The following is a 20663-nucleotide window of genomic DNA, read 5'->3' on the forward strand; positions in this document are numbered from 1 at the left end:
AGCAGTCAGCCAGCGTGCTGTGGAAGAGCCACTGTTGTCTGAACTAAGCATCCCCAAGCCTGCAGCAGCGCAGCACACAGAACTAAAGCACCCCTTGTCTGGGAAAGGGGTGAGCCCAAGGAACCGTAAGCAAGCAGACTCTGCCTGCAACACTACTGCTGTTAAAAGTGTGTATACAAACTAAAGTGGGCTAGAGCCTTCCCGCATGAACCCTTCTTTGTAACATGCTGTTATTGAACGTAAAGCCTCCAGGGCAAGAAAGGGAGAAGAACCCGATCATATAACAATATATCACCTTATATATATATACATGTTATACACAGGATACTATGGGAGCTGTAACACTACTCAACTCTCAATCGCTCCCCAGGAAGTCTCTATGGTTCCTGACCCTACCCCCATGCACTTCCGGTGAGTGTTTTTCCACCCTGTGAGTGGCGGCGGGCTGAAGGGGCGGGGTAGCTGTGGATGTGTTGGCCGACGGCTGTTGTGGCGCGCGCTGCTCTCGCGCCCCTTGTACGCCCCCCCCCCCCTCTTTTCCTGTGCACGCGCTCAGTCTCGCGCTCCCTCTTCGCTGTAGCTGCAGTGATTGCAGAGCCGGCTGGATATTTTCGTGGAGTGGTGGGTTTTGGTTTTTTTTCTTTTTCTTGGTATTGCCTCAGCGCAGAAGAGTCTCTCCCTCGACTGTTGGAGCCCGAGAAGCAGTGCAGGATGCTGGCGGAGACTGGCTGGGGGTGAGTACGTGTTTCTGAGCTACAGCCTGGGTTTGGAAGCTAAGGGGGAGGGGGTGCGCGTTTATCTAGGGGAGAGCATGCTCCGTGCTTTCAGATCTGCTCCTGAAACCGAGATTGAGAGTTCGCTTTCCTTTTGCTGCGGGCCTAATGCGTAATCCTGAAAAAAAAAATGCTGTGGGAGGAAAGGGGTGCAAGCGCTTTTATTTCATATCGGCTGTAATCTCGCCTGCTCTCTTTCTAGCCGTATGAGTTGGCTGGAGAGAACTCTCTCTCTCTCTTTTTTTTTTTTTTTTAATAAGTGGAAAAAGAGTCGGGAATATTATGATTCCAATTGTTGCTCTTCTTCGAAGAAGCAGCTGTGGATTTCAGTCACTTTTTATTGGGTGACACATTCTGTTATCTTCTTGGCCTACTAAGCAAAGTTGCAAGGATTTTTGCCACTTTATTATTCTAAAGAGCAAAACTAGTTGTGTTGCAGTTTCTAAATCACAGGATTAAGGGAAGCTTGATTTATACTAGTGCAATGCTGTGCAATTTAAAACTAGAAAGTGTTTCATAAATTGTAATGGGGGAAAATACTTAACCTGTTTTAGTTTATGGAGGGAGAAAAATAATTAAAGAACGAGGCGCATGCATCCGTTTCCCCGATGTCTGATTTCGTGTATTTAGTAATTTTAATCCAACCTTGAATCCAGATCGTGTTCTACAGTTACTGGTTCATTGGTTGCATACATTTGGTTTGCAATTTCGTGGAAACTTTACTTGTTGGAAGGCTCTCTTTCTTTCTCTTTTTATGTATTCAATAAATGGTTTTGCTAACAACACCTGAAGTTTTATTTTGCATGGAGAGGTTTGTAGCACGTTGGGTAGTTTTTACCCATAAATGGCGAAACAAGTGTGAATGTTTTCTAAAAACAAAATACGTTTGCCAGGGTCAGGCACTCATCCATATCGGCATTTTCTATGTTATCAAGCGCTGCTCTGACTCTGGCAATTTTGTGTTCCCTTTTCAAATTGACAAAAAAAAAAAAGGTGATTGAGATGTTTTTTTATAGAACGTTTTACGCTAAAATCTGAAAAGTATTGCGACCAACTTTCCGTGGTTAATGGTCTTGCGTATTCTGCTCTGAATGAGCATTAGCGTATATTATGACCCCACACCCACCCTTTAAAAAGAAAAGTATAACATGCAGCCCCCCCCCCATTCTAAGTGGAATTACAGTGTTCTTGGGTTTTCAAAGTAGGGCATGCAAGTACATGTATGTTTGTTTACAGCGTTGTCATTTAATGTTTCCTCTGGAAATGACATTTTTGTGGTTGAAGCATTTGTTGCCTAAATTTCTTCTCAGTAAGTAAATCTGATGGAGTATAATGCTTGAAAGCTGTTTTTTTTTTTTTTTTACTTTCTTGGCAAATAAAAATTAGTAACTTGATCTTAATTGTTGAAGGAATTCTTGTTCTCTTTAAGGGAGGTAGTGTTTTCTAACTCTGCATGTATAAGTGAAATATTTAACATCTCCTAATATTAATGGCTCGTTTAAATGCTTTTTAAGTCTGTCATACAGGGGTTGACAAAAGCAATTCTCAACTGGTTTGCTCGTTGACTTTCCTTCTCTCTTAGTTCTTGTCACTTTTTTTTAAATTAAAAAATATATATATATAAAACATAAACTGGGATGAAAAATATCTTGGGTGTCTGTTTGCCTTTGCAGCTAAAACATGTACTCTTCTACAAATAAGCAAAATAAGCTAAAAGAAACATAAAAATGGATTTAAAAAGCAAGAGAGTAATTTTATAAAGTAATTGTTCTTGCCTGGCTCCTAAAAGTTTGACTGGGGCCTAACTTTTCTGGTTTTTCCATTCTTGCATGGATATGCATTTTTTTTTATATAAAAAGTTGAACATATATTTTGGTCCCTTCATTTCTTCCCCTGTTTTGCTATGTCTTTTTTTATCCACGTCGTTTTGGGTTATTGTATTTTATATATTGTGAACTGTTGGGTCTAATTTGATAAAGGTGGTATATAAATGTACCAGATAAACTTGATAGTGATTTTTATGTTTAGAGTTTTCTTTCCATTGCTTCTCTTACAGGTATTATCCAGTGATCCCTTTTATTTAATTTAGCAGCCATCAAACAAGTTATAGGTGACACTTGTTTGATTATTTCTGTCTTTTAAAGTAGAAATAGCAACATTTTGTTTAGGTAAATTCCATGGCCAGCTGAAACATTAAAGGCAGTGTTTCCCTCCCCAGCTTGATCTGATTTTTATTTCATACTTGAGGAGTGAAATCTTTTGAAAGCTTTTTTTTCCTGTTTAAATATTGCCACTATTGTGTGGCTAAGTAAAGTAGGGTGTTGCTGTACTGATTGTTATCAGAAAATCTTGCTAGCACCATTTTGTTGCACAGTGTGACTGCAGCACAAACATTTGAAGAGTGACTTGAGAGGGTGAGATAAGGATCTATAGAGCAACACCTTTTTATCAGAAGTCTATGCACCCATTACACTAGCCTGCGATTGTAAAGCATGAATAGAGTGCCAAGAACTGAAGACTGCATTCAGAGATGGAGACTTTTTTCAATGTTTATGTTTGCACCTTCATTTTTTTTAAAGGAAAAAATGAGAGAAAATATAATAAAGTGAGAGAGAGGATCTAGGATAATAGAGGAATTGGTGGCACCAAGAAACAGAATTCTGAGTAATTTACTGGTGCTAATGGTTTAATGAGTAGATTTACTCTTGTACAAAGGCTCTTTTAACAGTATAGCAAAAGCAGAACCCAATTTTGTTTTATTTTGGACAGTTTCCCCACCTTAAAGACACTAAGGGGCCGATGCAATACAGTGCATTCAGCCGAGCGCCTATTTAACCTGCGTCGGATGCAGCGTGAATGTATAGCGCTCATCACATGCAAATGCATGTGAATGAGGCTGTTACTCATTCACTCCGCATGCAAAAAAATAAACGCGTCTCAGATGCACATTTTTTTGCTCAGCTATTAACGCCTGCCTGGAGCAGGCGTTAATAGCCGAGTGCAGGTAAAAGAAGTACAAAAAAACAGAAAAAAACCTGTTTTTCTGTACTAAAGTTAAAAAAAAAAAAATAACTTGACAGACCGCCGAGTTATGAAAACCGATGCCGAGTTTACCAGCCTAGGTCTTCATAACCGGCAGCCGCGGCGGGGGTTGCGTTAGCAAGGAGGCGCCAAGATCGCGCAAGTGACCCTAGCGCCTCCTTGCTAGCACGACCCCTTAATTTGAGTATTGCATGATGCCCCCCCCTTGCGGGCGCCATGCGCACACTAAGAAAGCAGGTGCTGATTCTTCAGCACCCCGCACCTTATATTGCATCGGCCGCTAAAGGAGACCTGCATTGAACTTGTGGTCCCTGGTGAGGGGAAAATTTATGTTGCAAAGCGAGCGCATGATGGTTTACATTTCTGCTGCAGATCTTCAGTTCAAAATGTATCCACCTACTGCTATCCAAATGGTGAACAGTTGCTGCCTTGAGGAGGAAAATGTTCTTTAACCTTCGCTTTCAATAATGACACTTCGGTAATTACAGCTTCCTATCCTATAAGTAAATAAATCCAGAGCTTCCAGCACATGTCCAGATTCATAATAGAGGAACCAGCGCAGCAGAGAGATAGATGGTCAGTAATATCCTCCAACTATGTTTCAAGCCATTGATTCTGTTCTAGTTTTGTTTGTGTGGCGATATTGAAATATATAGCTTTCAAATTCATTTCTGTGGTGGTGCTCGCTGATAGCTTTATTACGGATTTTACTCATGGAGGAATTCACACACAGTTTTAAAATTCTACACAAAACAATTAACAAATTTTGCATAAAATATAAAAGTTTGCTTACTATACAATATAATCATTGACTTTGAGTAGCAATTTTAAGTTTACAAGCAAAAAAGAAGTTACAATTCAAATACAAAATTTTAAAGTGTTTTGGTGCAGAATTCCCTCTGGAAGAGAGTAAAACTGAAGTAAAACTATTCTGGTTTTGGAGGATTTTAGTTTAGCAGGCCACACAGTCCAAGGGCCGCTCCAAGCTGCAGACAGTGCCGACTTCTTGATGTTGCCAGTATTTGCGGCAACACTGCGATGGCCATAGTTGTTCCTTCAGCTGCTATTTGTATTTAAGTCAGTGCTTTTGGCAGCTCCTATTAGGTATTGTGGATTGCAAAATTTAAAATCACTGAACACCAAAAGCCCTATCCATAAGGCAATAAATCGCTCATCTCTTTCCTCAGTTTACCTCCTCCCCCACCTTGCTCTTTTCCTCCTTCCCGTTTATCCTTTCGGTGCCATCTCTCTCAACATATTTCTCCTCCCCTTCCCCATCCCCTGTCCCTCTCTCTCCTGCTTACTAATCATGTTGTAGACTGCTCCAGAACAGCTGATCATTTTCCTACGCCATGTGACTTAGGGCGGTGCAAAATATCCTTTCCTTGAGTCCTGCTAAACCAGTCCTTATATATGGGATTTCCTTGCTCCTCAGCATCCGGAGGCAGGGCACACTTCTTCCATGAGTTTATCTTTGGCTGTAAGGAATATGTGGCCTTAGGCTTATGCAACCTCTGCCTGAACAACAGGACAAAGACCAAACCTAGGATCCCCAAAGGACTGTACCCCAACTGAAGTATTTTGAGACTATCTAGGTCTCTCAAGGCTAGCCCCAGAGAGGGGAAGAGAGATCAAGCTGAGAGCATAGATTACCGGCATAATTTTTACTTACATTTTCTGTGCTCCTGATGGACCCTGGACTGGTATAGCAGGACTCAAAGAGAGAACATTTTCAGGTAAGAACAAATTCCATCTTTCTTTTCCTCCTGTCAGGAGGAAGACAGGACCGCCTTAAGGACCCCTACCTCAAAGGCTGTGTATGCCTTGGCTTGCACATCCAGTTTGTAATACTTAGAGAAGGAATGTAGTGCTGACTAAGTGGCTGCTTACAGATTTTGTCTGGGGAAACTGAGGATGGTTCTGCCCATGACGATGCCTGGGTTTTTGTGGAATGTATGTGGAGCGCTGTCATTGAGTAAATAGGTCAGGGCTTCCAAAACCAGTTCTGGGGACCCCGCAGCCAGTTGGGTTTTCAGGATATCTACCATGAATATTCATGAGATAAATTTGCAAATACTGAGTCTCCATGATATTCAAACTTCTCTGATGGATATTCTGAAAATTTGACTGGCTTGGGAAGCCCTGAAATAAGTCAAAGTGATTGTTTCCTTAATCCATCTAGCTAGCGTTTCTTTGGAGGCTGCTTCTCCCTTCTGAGGGCCACCAAACAGTATAAACAACTTTATCTGTCTTTCTGAAGGGATTCATCACTTTTAGATATATTAGGAACGTTTGGGGATGGAACAGCTCCCCTATGAGGAAAGGCTGAAGAGGTTAGGGCTGTTCAGCTTGGAGAAGAGACGGCTGAGGGGAGATATGATAGAGGTGTTTAAAATCATGAGAGGTCTAGAATGGGTAAATGTGAATCAGTTATTTACTCTCTCAGATAATATGAAGGCTAGGGGGCACTCTATGAAGTTAGCATGTGGCACATTTAAATCTAATCGGAGAAAGTTCTTTTTTACTCTGTGCACAATTAAGCTCTGGAATTCATTGCCAGAGGATGTGGTTAGTGCAGTTAGTGTAGCTGGGTTTAAAAAAGGTTTGGATAAGTTCTTGGAGGAGAAGTCCATTAATTGCTATTAATCAAGTTGACTTAGTGAATAGCCACTGCTATTACTGGCATCAGTAGCATGGGATCCTCTTACTGTTTGGGTGCTTGCCCCAGGTACTTGCAGTTTGGATTGGCCACTGTTGGAAACAGGATGCTGGGCTTGATGGACTCTTGGTTTGACCCAGTATGGCAATTTCTTATGTTCTTATCCAGGAGATGAAGGCTTTTATCCTTTCCCCAGTATTTACTGCCTGTAAAGGCTGGGAGAGATACCACTTGATTTAAGTGAAAAGGAGAAGCAACTTTGGGAAGGACGGACAGCAATGACAGTGTGTGGTTAAAAAAAACAAACAGTAAGTAGGTGTCTCCAAAATGCATCTAGCAGAGCAACTACCAGAAAAGTGGTTTAAAAGGAAAGATCGTTAAGGGATGCCTGTTTTGCTGGTTCAGTCAGAGCCCCTTCTAGAGCTCTGAGGACCAGAACGAGATCCCACTGAGGGACGACTGGCATGAAGGGGGATCACATACACTTTACACTATGTGAAGCGTATTATATTTGGGTATGCAGCTACCTGAGTGCCTTTAACAGCAAATGGAAGCCACCTGTACCTTGAGGGAGTTAAGGGCTAAGCCCTTATCCAGACCTTTTTGTAAAGTCTAAGACTTGTGAGATGCATGATCTCCAAGGGGAGACTGTTTGCTCTTGGGAAAACCAATCAAACACCAGACCCAAGTATAGGCTAGTGATGTCAAGGTCTTACATGCCATTAGCAGGATCACTGCAACTGATGGGGAGTAGCCCCTCCCTCACAGACATACCCTTTCAAAGGTCAGCTGTAAGATAAAATGGAGCTGGGTCTTCCATTGGCACTGGTTCCTGCCATAGCTGACTGTGCTCCTTGGGGAGAAGTGGAGTGGCTTCAGCCAAGAGTCTTATTACATCTGCATATCATGGTCATCTTGGCCAATCTGGGGCTACCAAGATCACTACTGGGGAGGTGGGGGGGGGGGTGATCCTCTATCTTCTTTATTACCTTGCCTATTAGGGGCTAGGTTGGGAAGACATACAGAAGACTGTCCCTTGGCAAAGGCCTGATCAAAGCATCTATTCTGTTCTGTTGGATCCTACTTCTGGAGGCTGAAAATATGTTGGCTTTGGCTCGAGTTGCCAGTAGATTTATGAATGGGGGATTACAACGAGCTACTATCATTTGAAAGGTTTCCTGGCCGAGTTCCCACTTTCCGGGATCCAGCCTGTTTCTGCTGAGAAAATAGGCTTGGAAATTCTTGTTTCCTGCATTGTGAGATGTTGATAGGAGCAGATTTCTCTCCACCCACTCCAGGGACTGAGGGCTCTAGGTTGTTCTTTTATAATTTACCATCCAGCCTGACCTTTCCAGAAGATGAAGTACAGTAGTAGATGCCCACCGGTTCTCTTGGGCTGATTTGGCCTGATAAGCCAATCGTCTAGATAAGTGTGTACTAGTATGACCTATTTTGCATGAGGCCACAGCTATAACTACCATGTCCTTGGCAAAGGTCCTCAAAGTAGTCACAAGCCTGAAGGGTAGCACTTGGAACTGGAAATGCTCATCTTGATCACAGAATTGTAGGAGACTCTGATGGGAACTTCAAATAGGAATATGGAGATAAGCCTTCACCAAATGTAGGTAAGAAACTTTTTTTTTTTTTTTTTACTGCTGTCAGGACAGAATTGAAGAATGAGAATTTGACAGTGGTGTGGTATTATGGACATCGCAGGGCTCAAGCTACTCCTGGGGGAATTCTGCGCAAAAAAAATTAAAAATTCTGCAACAAAAAAATTGAAAATTCTGCGCACACATTTTCTAAATTCTGCAAAATTCTGCACATTTATTTTTCAAAATAACACTATCTTTTGCAAATTATTCTGCATTTCAGTGCAATGAGTGTCCCTGGCAACTTGGCTCATCTGCCAGCAGTGTCAATTGCTGCTGCTGGCAGGGACTGCTGCAGTTGTTGCTGACCTCTCCACCTGAGTATCCCTGCTCACTGTCTCTCTTACATACACACACGCCCAGGTAGACACCTACCCACTGGCTCACAACAAACACAAGGGCTCAAACATACACTCCTAGGGCCAGGGCCTCTTCATTAGCCCCTCTCTTCCCCCTCCCCCCTTCTTTCTCTCTTTTCCTCTTCTCTCTTTCTCTGGGCCTCTCTTCTCTTTCTCCATCTTCTCCTTTCTTGCTTACCTTGAGCCGCCGGTGCCGTGCTGCGATGCCCCCAGTCTTTGTGCGCCACCTGAATTCCCCTCCCTTCTCTTTCTCTCCCTGTTCTCCTCTTTTTTCTGTTCTTCTCCCTTCTCTTCCCCCCTTCTTTCTCTTTCCCCCTCCCCTCTGTTCCCCTCCCTTCTCTCTCTCTCCCTCTTCTCCTCCTTGCTGCTTGCTCCTCGAGCTGCCGTGCTGTGATGCGATGCCCCCACTCTCCGTGCGCCCCCTGATGTCGCTGTCCCGGATTGGCAGCTGTCCGTACGCGGCATGCTTCCGGTTTTTATTTCATCCTTTTCCAGCGTGGAAGGAAATCACGAGGGCAGCGAGGGAGGAAATTATGCACGAACTGCGACGAAATCTGCGGGAACTGCGACGAGGGAAGAAATCCGTGCGAAGGAGGAATTCTGCATTCCGCAGTAGCGCAGAATTCCCCCAGGAGCAGCTCAAGCTCTCCGAGAGTCATGGTGCAGGAAGATGCCAGCACTGGCTCTTCCTCCCACAGGCTTGAAGAGCCTCGCTTTTCAGATAGCCACTCCAGCTCTTCCTCTTCCTACTGACTAGTGGAGTTAGCTCTTTTTTATTTTGTCATTCTCTTGCTTATAGATTCTCAGGCTGATGCAACATCATTGCATAAAAAATGTGCATCCAAACTGGGCGCACATTCTTTTTGAACGCAGGCACATCCACCTCTCTTGGGCGCTCAATACAATAGGCAAATGAGTTGCTGTGCTAAAAGGGACGCGCAATGGGTTAACTTATGCGTCACTAGTGCTCTGCGTTGGGCACCCGGGAGATGTGGCTGTGCGCCCACAACTGCCTGACCAGGGCTCCTTCCCCACCCCGGCAGGGCTGCCTTCTGAAAGGGGATTGTCCTTTCACTGACATGTGACAGTGAATGGACCAATCGGAAGGAAGTGAAGGAGTGAATAGATTAATAGTAAGTGCCAGACGCTTAATCATTTATTCACTCCTTCACTTACCACCGGCAGGGGTTCCAGTTGGGCCCGACCTTGGGGATGCTGCTTTCTGTGCTTTCCCCCTATGAGGGAGCACAAAAAGCTGGAATTTTTTTTTATTTTTTTTTTGGTTGAGTCCTTGAGCGTGGCATGATGCTTGTTTTCTGTGGTTCCTCCTACTTAGTATCTCTGATACTAATTGGAGGAATCACAGAAAGCAGGATTTTTTTGTTTTTCGGTGAGCCCTTGAGTGTGGCATGCTTTAACACTATCTCCTGGGCAAGTGTTAAATTTGCTGCGTTAAAATGGGCACCTTGGCCGTGCGGCAATTTTTGGCATCACGGGGTAATAGCTAATAGCCTCGTCTGCATGGAATTTGCATGAGATGAGTACTATTAGCTATACGCTTGATTGGATGCGTGTTTTGGGTGTGCTAATCCCCGACTTGCATTGGGGGTTATTTTAGCGCATCCAAAACGCACATCCAGCAGTGTCTTACCTGGTGCACTAGCCTGAGCGCACTAGATTGCAATGGCCTATCTGTGTAGAAAAGGTAAATTCTGCATAGTGCAGAATTTCCCCAGCAGTAAAATTTGGATTTCAGTAACTTTTTTGGATTGTTTCCATCACTTAGTTATGTCTGGAGTTATGTAGGAATATTTGTAAACTTGTGAATTTTGAGGAGTTGGAGCTGCTTTTATTCCAGACCCTGTGACTGGGGTGACAGATTTTTGGGTGAGCATGTAGATAGTTTACAAAGAAATAAAACCTCTGAAGTTTTCGTAGTGTTGTTTGCTATTTGTGGAATGTACTTTGAAGACAGTTGGACTAGTTAAATAGTTTAAAATATTAATGCCTGTCTTGTCTTTTATATTCTTTTTTTTTTTTAATTTAATTTTTATTGGAATTTCACATTATTTAAACAGAAATAAGATAATACATTCTTATTAGGAATAACAAATTATAATAATCAAATTACCTTATTTATCATTAAAAGAAATCTAATAAGAAAGAAGACATGAGAACAACAGGGTTCAAACTTACAAGAAAAATTTGGAGCTACAAAGGAAAACAATTTTACAACAATCACTTGATGCTATCAATCCCTTGTATAATTCCTACCCCCTATTGCACAGATTCTTAAGAGTGTGTGTCCAAATATGTTCGTAATTGTTCAGGAAAAGTAAAGGCATATCTGTTATTTTGATGTCTTATTAGACACCTACAGGGATATCTCAGTTGGAACTGTGCCCCCCTAGACAATACCTCAGATCGCATCTCTATAAACTTTTTTCGTCTCAGCTGTGTTAGACGAGCTATGTCTGGGAATATCCTAATAGACTGCCCATAAAAAATGGACTTCTGTTGCTTAAAGTGCATTTTTAACACAGTATCCCTATCTGATTGTGATACAAATTGGACTAGCAGTATAGCTGTGGTATTAATTCTAGACTCAAAAGATTTTTCAAGAAAATCAGTTAAGTTTAGTTCTTCAGGAGTCTCACCATTCTTATCCTTATTCTCACCCTCTGTTTGTGGTATATAATAAAATTTCCTTAATTTGGGTAAATTTTCCTCAGAATACTTCAGGATATTCTTCAAATAACTGTGAAATAAAGCCAAAGGTGTTATTAAATGACTTTTTGGGAAGTTCAATACTCTTAAATCACACTTCTTCATCTGATTCTCTAATGTCTCTATTTTACTTTCATGTTCTTCAGACTTAATTAAATTAAACTGAATTTTTTGAATATCCCCTAGCTGTTTATCCATTTTATTAACACTTTTCTCTATTTGATCTACTTTTTCCTGAACTTGATTATTTTGCTTGAAAGCTTCCTGAACTATTTGCCAATTTATTTATCGAAATTTGCATTTTAAGCATCATAGATCCCAATTCATCTATTGAATATTTTTTTGGAACGATAACAGTAACATTCTCATTACTATCCATACATAAATGAGCAACACTTTCTTTTTTCTGTTGCAATGGTCCTCCCTTCTCTTCTCCATTAATCAATGAAGTTTCTTTAAATTCTGTTGGGATATGATCTTCTATATCCTCCACAATTATAGGTCTCTTAACAATGTCTCCCTGAAAGAGAGAATCTTGTAGTGAGAAATTTAAGTCCGCCCCAGATTCTGCAGATGGAGGAGCCGGCTTCTCCGGGGCACCCGGGGTTAATGATGTCTCAAATGCCACGTTATCCTCAACCTGCTCCTTGGTTGGACTACTAGCGGCCCTACCGGGTGTAGTAATGGGGTTGATGTGAAAACAGTCTGTGATTGTAGACGGAAGCATATTACTAGAATTTATTGAAGAGATAGAATCTCTCATCCTTGCTTTCCTCTTGGTATGAGGCATAGCAATATAGAGAGTTAGTCTCTAAATCACAGAAGATTTTAATCTGCTTCCACTTAGCAGCAAGTTTACTCACTGTTTGTTCACCTATGTTCTCAAGCCGGCCGCATCAACTGGAAAAATTTCTTGGCTCCAAACCGCTCCAATCCGGGCTAAGCCGGGCGAAGTCGCGCGCCCCTTGACCTGCGCGCGGCTTAACCGTCGCGCCGGCGTAGGCTAGATTTTATTTGCCTACCCGGCTCCTCCTCCACGTCGCGGCGTCCTCAGTCTGCCCAGAGATTGGTCAGCAAGTTTTGGAGGAAATTTCAAGCGGGCTCTCACAGCCGGGAACCCAAAAAGGAAAATGCTGCGGCAGTGTCCCGCCGGCGTAGGCTAGATTTTATTTGCCTACCCGGCTCCTCCTCCATGTCGCAGCGTCCTCAGTCTGCCCAGAGATTGGTCAGCAAGTTTTGGAGGAAATTTCAAGCGGGCTCTCACAGCCGGGAACCCAAAAAGGAAAATACTGCGGCCAGTCTTTTATATTCTTTTTTTAATCTTACTATTCAGCTTACCTTCTCCTTATTTCCCCAGTATATTGTAATTACTTAATAAGATCAAACTGTTTTCCAGCCTAAAATATTACAGTATTTTGCAGGCATCTTGCATATTTTTCTTCTAGAGCTTTATTCACACGCTGCTAAGGTTCTGTGTTCGTGTGTAACTCTGAAGATGCCCCTTTTCAAAAAAAATGAGCAGAGCATGGCCTTTTTTTGAAATTGCAGCAAATACAGGTTTACCAAAAAACCCCACCAGAAACCAAGATGATACTTTTTTATTGGACTAACTGAATACATTTCTTAATTAGCTTTTGGTAGCTATTCCTTTCTTAGGCCAGAAAAGAAGTTATTGGACAGATTAGATATGCTTTACAATCCTTATCTGCCATCATATTCAATGTAATCATGTTTTCCAGTAATAATTGTTAAATAAAGCTGTAGGTGTCTCTCTTGGAAACACTTTTTTTTCAGTAGTAGAAGATATTCTTGTATGTCCTAGGAATTCAGGTCTGGCCACTGCCTTGCTGTCACACATGACATTCTTAAATAGTCATTTTTATGTCGGTAGCATCACAGTGGTAACCTGAGATCTTCACTAAATCAAAAACAGCTTGAAATAGCAACAGGTTTAATGAACAGCTTATACAAAGAAAATAGATTTTGTACATAGCACAAGGAAATACATAATGATTGTATGTTAAAGGTTTCATTCTCATTATTCACTAATGAGGGAAGGTATTTTTGTAATCAACTCCCTTGGCTTTATAATATAGGATTTCTGATATTTAGATGTTTACAAAATGTAAGTTTTGGTGTTTAGATTTTTAAGCTAGGGTTAAGGTTGGTTGGTTGTTTTTTTTTTGGTGTTTCCACATTGCTATAATATTTATTGGATTGTTTTTATTGTTTCAAATTGTCAGTATATTTTCCAAACAGGGTGGTGGATGCATGGAAGTGGTAGAGACCAGGACTGTATCTGAATTGAATTAAGCACGACATAAGCCAGGGAATCTCTGAGGAAGTGGTAGGCATTGTAGAGCTAAATAGTTGGTGTTGGATGAGCAGACTAGATAGCAGAAGAAGAACATTCGGCCTGTCATGTTTCTGTGTTACGATGATTGTTTAAGTGTCTTCTTCACCACGGTTCTTGCACGCTGCTGCCTGACCCTCCCAGCATTCTTTTCCCCTCCCCCTCCACATTTCCAGGCCTCCCTTTCCCATTAGAATTTCGTGCTGGGGGGGGGGGGGGGAAGCCTGCCTGATGTCTGAGTGGCAGCAGCACCCTTTGAAGGTGCTCAGGCCTGGGACTTGAAGCACCAGGACATGCTCTGTGGTGGCCCCCACCTCCTGAGTTCCATATGGGAGGTGGGGCCTGGGAATGCAGTGCCTGCTGGCTCAGTCCCCAGCCTGCACGCCTTCAGAGTGTGCCACTGTGGTCTGGCCTCGGACTGATCCCAGCTTAAATATAAAAGGGCTGTGGGGACAAGGGCATATTTGCAACCCTGTTTCCCAGCTCTGTTTATTGGTTCAAGACATCAGGCCTGATTTTCACATCGGTGTGGTTCTATCAGGGTTTATTGGTTTTATCCCATAATTGGAAGCCGTATTTATAATGCATGAAGTATAGAAACAGTTGGTGAGTAGTACATTTTTGTTTAATGGGTAACAACTTCGTCTTCTCTGCTGTTCATAGGTACTTGTATATCTTATTCTCTACACATGTATTCCTCCCATAGGGCCACCCAAAACAGTTAATGATATACTAAGCATAATACATTGTTAAAACAAATTTAACATAATATATTAAAAATACAGTTCATACATACACGTTGAATGCAGATCAGTTCAAAATAATAAAGTCTCTCTATCTAATTCAAACACAAAAAACATTTACATACAAATCACACGTTTCCCACAAGGATATCCCTTACTGAATAATTGCAGTTAATTCACATTAAGGTGGGGGAAGAAGAAATAAAAAGAAAATCAATATCAGAAAACATTACTCCTACATTATAAAGCAAAAACCAAACTACACCCTTATACAGTCACCTGTCACTCGCCATTAGCAGCACCCCAAAGAAGTGCAAGCATTTCTTTACATATGTATGTTTATACAGACACAAAGGAAAATTAGTAGGCTTAATGAGATCACCTTGCCTGTGTCTGTCTGTGTCTTAATTAGTAGGCTTAATGAGATCACCTGCCTGTGTCTGTCTCCCCAGTAACTTTGGTATCTTATCCATACCAGATTTTTAAGATGTGTCGGGTTCAAGAGAATCTTGCTGCGGGTGGTATTTTTTTTTTTTTTTTTGCAGGGGGAGGAGAGATCTGTACTTATGCATGTGCATCCTGAAAAAGAGACTTCATTAGTTCTGCATGGAGCTTCTTGACCAGTATTGCAGCCTGTCTCATAAGATGCCAATCTCAAAATCTCACAATGGGTTTTCTGTCTCCCACCCTAAATGCATTCTGGACCAGGTGGTGTCATTTTTCAGTAAAACTGCAAGAGTCTAAAATTCACCCTGTGCTGTACATTAGACTTCCAGGACCAGACAAGAGCTTCATGGTAAACTTGTAATGATGACAGAGGGGGGAAAAAAATGTGAGTTGTGTGGCCTTCAAAATGAGTGGGAAGGAAAAATGATGACATGGCATTAGGTAAACAGTTCTGATCTTGGTAGAGGTTTACCCTTCCTTTCTAAAGATTCAGTGCCAGTCTGAACTGGACCCTGAAGAATGGAACAACCTCCCTGCCACCCACATGCGGGAGCCGAGTCAACGTTTGCCAGTCGCCTCTCTGTTCCCAGCCCACACCCCAGCACGGGAGAGCTGTGCACCAATTCTTTAAGATGTTGATCCAGTAGAAAGCTTCTCGGTGATATCTCTAGAAAAATATTTATCCTTGCTGATTAGTTTCCGGCAGATGGCATTGGAGAAATAGCTTTTCTTTATCGCATCCCAGTGACCATAATTTTAACAAGGTTAGCAAAATTCTTGCTCTTTTTCAATAATAGGAATAGTATGGACTGAGCTACAACTGATGTGCGCAGGGGAGGGAAATAGTTGTGACTCTGTTCTTTTAATTGGTTGGGCTGGTTAAAGATAAAACGCAGGCAAACATTCTGGAAGGCTTGTTTTTGTTTCCATCTCAGTACCTCTGTGTTGGCCTTTATTTTTTATTTAAAAAATAAAAAATGCCAGAGAAGCAGCACAGTGGTGGCATTCTTTTGATTCCCTTATTTTGGCTGTGTTCTTGCTATTTAGTTTGACCGGACCATGATGTCTGAGGCGCAGTCTTGACTCGGTGGTATTTTTGGGACAAATTTTATGGGGTATGTGAAAATGAGGTTAAGTGTGAGAGATAAAATACCTTGGGGCCGACTCGGATCTTTTGAATTGAAGGTGAATGGATTTGGATAGAAACACATGACCATCTTGCCATGAAATATACCCACTAGGTTGGCTCTGTGGTTTTTGTGAGGCATGGTCTGCAAGATGGAAAGGAGGTAGCGTTGCCTGCCTTTCTAAATTGTCTTCTCCTTCAGTCCTTGACATACATGTGATTTGGACTCTGAAAATCAAGTAATTGTTTATAAACCACTTTCTTTAGAAAGCCCAAAGTGACTCCCAGTAAAGTAGTGAAAGATACAGTGAATATAAATATTTATATAATTTTTTCTTACTAATAAAATTAATAAACAAAAGAAAAAAAACACCACAAAACTAAAAAAAAAAGTCAAAAGATTAAAAAAATAAAAATAAAATAATAATACTACAGCAAGTAGTGCATAATAAAAACAGTTTGATAATCCTGCTGGCTGGTTAGGCTGGAAAGGCAGTATCAGGAAGCCAGGGCTTCACTGATTTCCTGGACAATAGGAAATCATTAATGTGCCTCAGGCATGCTTTTCCAGGCTTCAGGAGCAGCAAAAAGAAAGCAAGCTTGTGTCCTGAGCAGCCTAGTCTGAGGAGGGAGCAAGATCAGCAAATTCGACTCAGCAGATCTTAAAACACCAATGAGGAGACATGAAGCTGAAGATGGTCATTCAAATAAGAGATATCAAAGCCCCTCAAGGCTTTCAATGCCAAATTGATTGGATAGCAGTCTAACATGTTTTCACAAACACACAAATTGGACAGCCCTCTACAGGACCCAAGGAAGGCTCCAGGCTTCAGCCTCCAGCAGACTGCACTGCAAGCGCACAGTATACAGGTTTCTGATCTCAAAGCAAGCATTTGTGGTTTTGTAAGAAATGCCATGTTGGGTCAGACTAAGGTCCATTGTGGCCAGGCAGATCCCAGATAGTTTTCAGATTTCAAAATTTAGTTTCACCCAGAGCTTTGCTGTGTGTGCTTTTACTATGTTCCATATAAACAGTGGTCTGGGAGGAGTTAGGCCAGTCTGTGGAGGTAGAAGAGAATTAGCTAAGCGGGTGAATATCTGTGTGGATCCTGTTGAGTGGTGCTGTCTGGGCAGGCCACATCAAAAACCCAACATAAAAGCAAGTTTCTCCAAATGTTTGAATCTGCTGCTTAATAGGGGGAAAACCTTAATAGGATAGGATATTTTGGTGTATGTGAGATCTGCATTTACATTAAAAAAAATCCTTGCTGTAATGATGTTTTCTCTTGGTAAAGGTGTTTCCAATTCAGAGAGTTCTGGCCTGTAAGGCTAAGATGGCAAGGGGGAGGAACAAAATAAGAGGAGGTCAAAAACCAGATGGAAATGCAAAACTTGAAAATGTCTGATGAAAGAATAGGCATGCTAGAAATAAGAGAATATAAACACTGGAATGAAACATCTGTTGGGCAGCTGTGCATTCCATACTTGGAAGTTGCATTACAGAAATAGCAGTTTAGCAATCTTTCTGAGTTAAAAATGTTAAGATGTTTAATATAGGTTTAACAATTACAGAATTTTTTAAAACTGTTTTGTGAGGTGCAGCCATTATGCCATTCTTTTAATAAAATCTTTATTTTTTTTATGTCAGAACCTTTCAATTGTAATACATCATTTTGGGGTTTTGAAAATCAAAGTTCAAATGTGCCACTTTGCTGATGCAATATAAAAATCTTGTATAGCTGTGTAGCTGTTGACACAGAAATACCACTTTATTTTGCATAAAAATGATTCCTTTGTAGGACAAAGTAGTTTTCTGGGTGTAGCTTGCCAAGCTGCTTTTTAACACCACATTGTTTCCTCTGAATCTTTTTTTTTTTTTTTTTTAGAAAGCCATGGTGTGCACAGGCAGTGCTTGGATAGGCTCAGCAGTCTATTAAGCTTCCACAGGGAAGGGACACATCTTTGACATGCTGTAAACCTATTACCACTGAGAAAATGTCCTATGCTAACTAAACGCTGTTCTATCTAGGACCCACCAGGTATTTCAGTGGCAAGTGCTGTACGCTTAAATAAAGGAATACTCTTTTTTTTTTTTTTTACGTTTTTGATGATTATAGTACTAAATATTATGATTATAGTACTAAATATTGCGTCCCCCCATACTGCGGGGATGCGATAATAATGCTCACGGTCGAAAGTAATCTTCAAAGAACTTTGAAAGTAATCCCTTGGAAACCGGGACCGAGCTCTATCTCCTCAAGAGGAACTCAACATATACACGAGCGAAACGGGGCTGTGCTGCTTAAGGGAAGTACCCATATCGGCGAATAATCAATGCCTTAAAAAAGAATTCTAAGTGATTCAACTTTGAGTTTTATTATACTTTTGAAAAATGCAAAAAATATTGTCTGTGACCAATGATTAAAAATGGCCCTATAGCAGTATAGCGAAGGAGCAGCAATGCCCGAGAATACTGCAGGGTGTTATGAAGGTCGTTTATAAAATGAGTGTGTTCGGTGCTGGGATTTTTGTACAGAGTATATTGTTAAATTTCAATAAGTATTTTCTTCTTGACGTCTTTTTGAATATTAAGTGCTGTACACTGTCATGCACAGGACCTGGATTTCCGGGCTGGCCAGAGCCGAGAATGCTGCGGAGTAGGGTTCACAACTCTGGGGAGATGGGTATGGGAGTCTCTGGCCATTACTGAACAGTGACACCTAGTGGCTAGGTTTAGAGTCTGTGTTAGCTAGGTACCAGAGGGAGCTGTAATTTGTAGCCCTTTGTTGAGGGAGGATGGTCTCTGTAATGGCTAGGCAGAGTTGGGAGAGGGATTTAAAACAGGTGCAAAATCCCAGATGGTTGTGGATGAAATTGTAATGGCATTATTTTCCACTAGATGCTGGTTCTGATTGAGCAGGAAGAAACTGGGGGGGCAACGAAAAAGACCTCTCTGAACATGCACAGTATTATAATGTGACCCTAGGTGGTTGGGAAAGGAAGCAACTTTTGAGCCAACAAAGTTGAAGAGGCTCTTTAACTTAAAAAAAATTTCAAGTGTTTCACATTTGAGCACATTTTCAGAAATGATCATTGTGATGGTCTGGTTTTGTTTTTGTTTTTGTTTTTTAATTGTGGATCTGCCATGTTTTCGATTTATCACAGTGTTTAATGGATACTATAAAACAAAGTTGCTGTGAGTTTCCAGTTAATGCATTTATTTGTTTTTGGATGCAGAACTTTGTGGCTTTCAGGGAGCCATTTCAGCCCTTGTAACTTGACAGTTTTATTTTACCAATAACTAGTTTAAATAACAGGTCCTATGAAGTAGCCTGTCTCCAATGCAGCGTAAACAAGGCTGCAGTTTTAAACACAAAACTCTTGGGCTGAGCTGGGAGATGAGATTTGGAAGGAACCAGTTTCCAAGCTCCAGCAGGTTTCGTGCTCTGCACTTTTTATTTTGTTCATTCTAAGCAAGTCGTCGATTTAACTCAGTGACTTAGGATGTTTTCGCAGATCTCAGTTTAATGAATAACAACAGATGGTGGAAATAGTGGAGCACCTGTTTTGTGTTCTCCTGTGGGATGGAGCCCCAAGTTTCCTTGTTGATTGGAGAGAGTCCCTCCTGTCTGCGAGGAATGTCGCACAGTTTCAGAATGACTTCAGCGGGAGGTTAGTAGACAAGAATGGGCGATTATGCTAGAGTAGACAACGGAGCTCCACCTTTTCCCAAGGTTGTGTTAATATGCATGAAAGAGATTTGCATACAAAGGGGACAGTGCCTGTTTATTGTGGATAGCCTGAAAACCAGGCTTGTTTGTGATTCTTAAGGACGGGAGCTGGCCACTCCTGCCTCAAAATGTAAAACTTTCCCTGCAATTTTTCAAGATTCAGGATTTTCCTATTCTCAACAGCATTTCTCTTTCGAGACAATTGCTAAAAATTTTAGGCCAAATTTGTTTCAAGGACAAAAATGTGCAAAAAGCTTGTCTGTCTGCTGACTTGCACTCTTTTGAATTAATGCACTTTCTAAGATTTTAATTTGCACAGCTTTGGAAAGGAAAGCCTCTATGGGGAAAAATGATGCAAGCGATCTTATTTTCAGGCATTCAGTATTATTTTGTATTACATTTTGCCAGATACATAAATCTGGTCCTTAAACTCACAAATCTGCCGTAGTATCCACTCAGACGATGACTGCATTCTTATTTCTGTTACAGAAACTCCAGACTAAGAATGGCTAATGTGCAGCAAAATGCTTAATGATAAGTTTTAGACTCGAACTGCTGAGAGAGAGTCTAGCAGCAGCTGAAATACAATGTCACAAACACATTCCCATCTGAGAAACAGGGGGCTTTATGATATCGCTGATTATTCTGCTTCTGCTGCCAGTAGTTAAAGGCCCTCTTACATGAAGGGCGAGCCTCACCTGCTGCTTGGGTCACAAATGCATTTCTTCATGCAGTATCTTGCATCTCAACAGTAATTCTCAAAATGACTTTCTGTTCAGCCACGTAAAACTAAACCCCAGGCTGAACTGCAATATACCTACATCATCACATTCCAGCCCAAGCATGTTCATTACGGAGATCTTGAAAACAGGCCTGTTTGTGGCTCTTTAAGACTGGGGTTGGCCACCCCTGCTTTATGGTATGTGACTATGCCTTATGTGCCTATCAGTTTGTGGTTTTCAGCTGCGTGCGCGCAATAACTTCAGCATGGTAACTTGCCTGCCAGTGGAAAGTTCAGCGTGCAAATTGAGCAGAAACGCCCACTGAATGT

At 41.5% G+C, this 20663-nt stretch overlaps 1 protein-coding gene across 1 annotated transcript in view; it reads left to right on the forward strand.

The window, feature by feature from the left end:
• Positions 1–490: 490 nt before the first annotated feature.
• Positions 491–20663, forward strand: part of BMPR1A (bone morphogenetic protein receptor type 1A) — a 293674-nt gene continuing 273501 nt past the window's right edge. Inside the window, exon 1 of the mRNA XM_029609335.1 lies at positions 491–734. The gene's annotated coding sequence lies outside the window, so the exon portion shown is untranslated. The remainder of the gene's footprint in view (positions 735–20663) is intronic.

Source organism: Rhinatrema bivittatum, chromosome 7, assembly GCF_901001135.1.
Source record: "Rhinatrema bivittatum chromosome 7, aRhiBiv1.1, whole genome shotgun sequence".
In the NCBI taxonomy this organism is placed as follows: Eukaryota; Metazoa; Chordata; class Amphibia; order Gymnophiona; family Rhinatrematidae; genus Rhinatrema; species Rhinatrema bivittatum.